Here is a 4,619-nt window from a genome sequence, read left to right as displayed (position 1 = left end):
TTGTTTGCTTTTCCACATGACTTGCAGGGGGCCTATTCCTACAATAACACAGCAGCCGATATGCCCAGGTCCCTTGTGTGGCCAGGAAATGCAATCTGTGCTGTCGCACTACCAGGTTTGACATACACCCCAAACCCATTGCTGTTTTATCAGCCAGGCTACTGGCTATCAGCTGATTTGCATGCTTTCAAGTAGGTCACCTGATTTTAGTGGGGAGAGCTCTCCCCTCAGAGGTACAGCACCTCTCATAGTTAAAAAGGTTTTCTGATCACACAGGAAAGAAGTAAATAGGATGCAGGAGTGTGTGTGTGTGTGTGTGTGTGTGTGTGTGTGTGTGTGTATATGCCAGTAGCAGGCAGGGCATCAGGCATGCCAGACACCAGCATTAGTGCAGGCACCTCACAAGACATGGGAACAAGGACACTACCAGCCAGATTTCCTTACACAAAGAACCTGTCAAAGCTGCTTGTTTTCCAGCCTCAGACCTCCACTGGTGATAATTGTTTATTTTGTAAGTACTCAGGCAACATGAAGCAGCACACTCCTAAGCCACGAATAATTCTGTGCTGGCTCCTCACAATATGTGCTACCATGTTAATACACAACCAGGCAGCAGGGCAGGAAAACACTGAGGTCTCATCTGCATAAAGAAGTGAATCTTTGCTGTTGTAGCACAATAAACATGCTCTGTAACGAAGTTAAAATTATTCATCTTCTCCAAAACCAAGGCTAAATGGTAACTTCATCTGCCTGTAACTGCTTGCTTGTAAAATACTCAGCAAAGCGGTAACAAGATCCAGAGGCCTGAAAACTTGAACCTAGCAATGCCAAGCATGAAAAGGAGTGTGCATTATTTAGTGGGAAAGAACCAACCATCAGAGTAACATTGCTAGTGCCCTGTTGAATTCAGTCTCTGGAAGTATTTTTAATAAAAAATGATTATTTTTTTTCTCATAGAAGATCAGGTTTAATTCAAGTAAGATTTAATTCAGGGAAGCCTAAGACTGACACTGTGCAGGAGGCCAGGCTACATTGTATAAACAGCTTATATTAGCATTATAATCCCCTTTTTCCTACCTTTACTCTGAAATTTCTAAATCTACAACGTTAAACCACCTTCCCCCCAAAGCAAAGCATCCTTGTGAGGCAGATAGGCAGGCAGGGCTATGGCAGAGTAATTCTGCTGGTCAGTTTTTGCACCTAGCAAAGCCTTTACTCAAAGCACTTGTCAAAACTATTGCTATGCCGTAGACAAGCTCTGCCTAGGGAGACAAACCAGCACAACTATCACAGAACTACCTCATTATTCAAGAACAAATCACTTTTATTTTGGAATACACTGTCAGCACCAGGGAGTTATATTGGCAGAGGTGAGAGAGTTATTCTGGTTGATTTTCCCATGCAGACGTGCCATACATGTGTGATAGGGCTGTAGGATAATCCCCCAGGATAAGCAATGAGGATTTTATTGATTGGGATATTTCAAACTTCTGCAGGCCAAAGCAATCTTCTGTGCACTGAATGAGTGGACAAGATGCAGAGGGAGGATTTTTTTGCCTTCTCCAACTCCTATGTTTAGTTTAGAGAAGGCACTTTGAACAACCCTAGAAAGTAACAGAAAAAATAAAGATATTTGTATCTGACTCTGATTCTGCCAAAGGCACTGTCATTCTTGCAACAATAGTGATAAGAGATGTCAAATTCCTTGAAATGCAAGCCAAATTTTGTGATGCTGAAGCCACAGGTGTGTATAACAGGCCACGAGGACCTATGGAAACAAGCGAGTGCTCCGCACACAGACTGCTTTCTTTTTTATTCTGACTGACACCACTTATGAGAGGAGTGCTGGGCCAGGCACTGGAAGAAGGTGTTTGGGAAGGAACACAGGACATGAAGTAATGAGTAAGCGCTAGCTGAATTCTAGCAGCAGGAGGAAATTGTGGCTGAGCTACAGGGAACACCCGCTGGTCATTTCGATAACAGCTTTCTTTCCCTGCCTTATTGCCAGCCCCTCTGCAGAGTCACAGTCTGCTGTTTCCATGGCAGGAGCTGCATCCACGGGATGTCACACCCCTTGTGAGCTCGGGCAAGCATCATGCACGGGGTGGCTCCCCCGGCTGTGCAGGCAGAGTGGGGAGAGGTGAGCGGGCAAAACTCACTTGGGGTTACAGGGGCACTACCAGGCACATATCATAAGGTGCAGGGCTGAGAGATGTTGCTCAGAATATAAACCTGAACACTCCCTCACCCTGCAGGGCACTTGGGTAGTCCAAAGCAAGCACACCAGCACCAGCTGTCTTTGTCCAGAGAGAACGCGATTCCCAACTGAGCCCAGATGCTGCTTAGAAAGGCAAGGGTTGTGAGGAAGGGCAGCATCGTTTACTAAACCAACTGATGCACCTGGGAGGAAAAAAAATCAAATGTGACTTCAGAGATTTGAGAAAAGCATGTTATGCCTGAAACATCTTCCAGCTGCACCAATTGACCCAATTAAGTACATCACTTTCCTCCCCACAACCCCTACTATGCTTCTGTCCTTCCTAACTGTAAGAGAAGCAAAGATTGCTATGGGGGACAATTAACGCTGCTGGCTTTGCTTCCAAAATCCTCTTAATTATGCCCTGTGCAAATTACTGGGCCCCAGGACATTGTAAACCAGACACTTTGCAGCAGCCTCCACTAAAATAAGTGAGGGTCATACTGACCAATGTTTGACAGAGCTCACTGCTGCCTCCTGCACTACATGGAATCTGGCATTAATTTTAATTTATTTCATCCTGTCCAGCAGTTTGAATTCACAACAGGCTAGAGTTTCTTATTGAAAGTCTTCTTTGTTATAGAGCATCATTAAGAGAACATGGGATGTTTTGGCATGTGATTATGGGCAGATGGGTGTTTTATACCTGGAATGATGATGTGGGACTGTGAGATAACTACATTAGCATGAGAATGTGTGCATCCTATCCTAACACCCAGGCTACATTGAAAGCATTTGGTCCCTGCATTGCTTGCAATGTAGCAGGGTAGTGCACAAGTCAGTACAGACTGTAGCTCAGTACTCGAGAGGTAAATGGCATTGGCAGAGACATTCTCCTGGTTAGATATCAAAATTATTGATGGAGGAATGGGAACTAGGCAGCTGACTCTTGCCTGTGCTGTCCGTGCTTGCACATGTCATCATGCCTACTTTGTTTAAGTTGTATTGGGAAGGTTTTATTTACCTCCACAAAAATGCAAACCTGTTTTCTGTACAGAAGACTTAGGCAGCAGAGCAAGCACACTGTGCCTTTGATGCGATGTGGGCAAAATCCACGCTAGCAAACAACTGCACGTCCAACACCCAGACCCCACTTGCTCCAACCAGCACATGAAAGATGCTGACACAAGCCAGCAGAGCAGTGTGGTTCCTGACTCAAGGACTGCCACCAGTTCCCTCCTGCCACTCACTGCCAGGTGGATACAGTGCTGGTCACCATTAATATCCATGAGTGTGGCAGCCCTTCCCCAGCGGTCCCACAGCAAGACCCTTCCTCCTGGCTGTGGAGGATACCCAAGGGCTGTCCTTGGGTGACTGCTCTTCGTTAAACTGCCTCAGTTGCTATCTGCCCCTGCTGTCCCAAAATAGGTTATTCCACCCAGTGTGCAAGACACCAATCCACACACAGAGTTGAGGTATTTGATTTATTTGCAGTTTTGCAGGGAAAGGGGTGCTGGGCAGCAAATCCACAAGGCCAGTGTGACAGCAACCAAAACTTTTCACTCTTCACACATTTTTGCAAACAAAGGCATTGTTTGCTATAGAACAAAGCTAATTCATGGGCCGCAAGTTACCTAGGTATTTTATTGATTAATATTCTATCTTCTACTGACTGATGATTTTCTCGCTTCTCTTGGTTATTAGTCTGCATGCTCAGTCTTTCTCTTCTTTTGGGTCAATGGGTTTCCTGAGTTAGTGGTCAGTGAGTTGGTGGGTATAATCTCCCCCTGTTGGAATTACCTTTTACCCAGCTGGAGCTGATCTCAGTACAGTTGCCGAGTTGTCTTTATTGGTTTCTTCCTTATCTTAGGGGTCCTGACAAACGTCCTTAGGGCCTGTAAATTCTATATTCTTTGTGTGTCCTGTCAGCTTGCCCGCCAAGCTTTGTTAACTTCCACCTGGGTCTGAGGTCGCTGAAACGTGTCAAGACCTAAACCTTAACAAGGCTATTCTGCCGACAAGTGGTTTCTTTTTGACAGCCGGGAATCACTTAGAGCTTGCTTGTTCACTGCTCTCCGTTCCACTGATTAAATCTCCTTTCTTGTTGATTCCGCCTGGAAGTACACAAAGTTCAAATATCAGAGAGCATCCTTTCTCAAGAATTTTTTTATTAATTTCATAACGGGCAAGAGCCGCGCTGGCGCTGCCCCGGGGCGGAGCGGGCGGCGGGGGCCGGGCCGGGCCTTCCCCCGACATGGCGGCGCGGCCGGGGCGGTGCCGAGCGGCGCCCGCGGGGCCCGAATAAAGGACGGCGGGCGGGGCCGCGACGCTCCGGGACGCGCGGGTCCGGCGCTGCGGGCGGGTGAGCGGGGCCGGCGGTGGGAGGAGGAGGCGGGGGCCGTCGCTGGGGGCCCGGCCCGCC

Source organism: Cinclus cinclus, chromosome 6 (genome assembly GCF_963662255.1).
Source record: "Cinclus cinclus chromosome 6, bCinCin1.1, whole genome shotgun sequence".
Classification (NCBI taxonomy): Eukaryota; Metazoa; Chordata; class Aves; order Passeriformes; family Cinclidae; genus Cinclus; species Cinclus cinclus.
Note: the sequence above shows the minus strand (reverse complement) of the source record.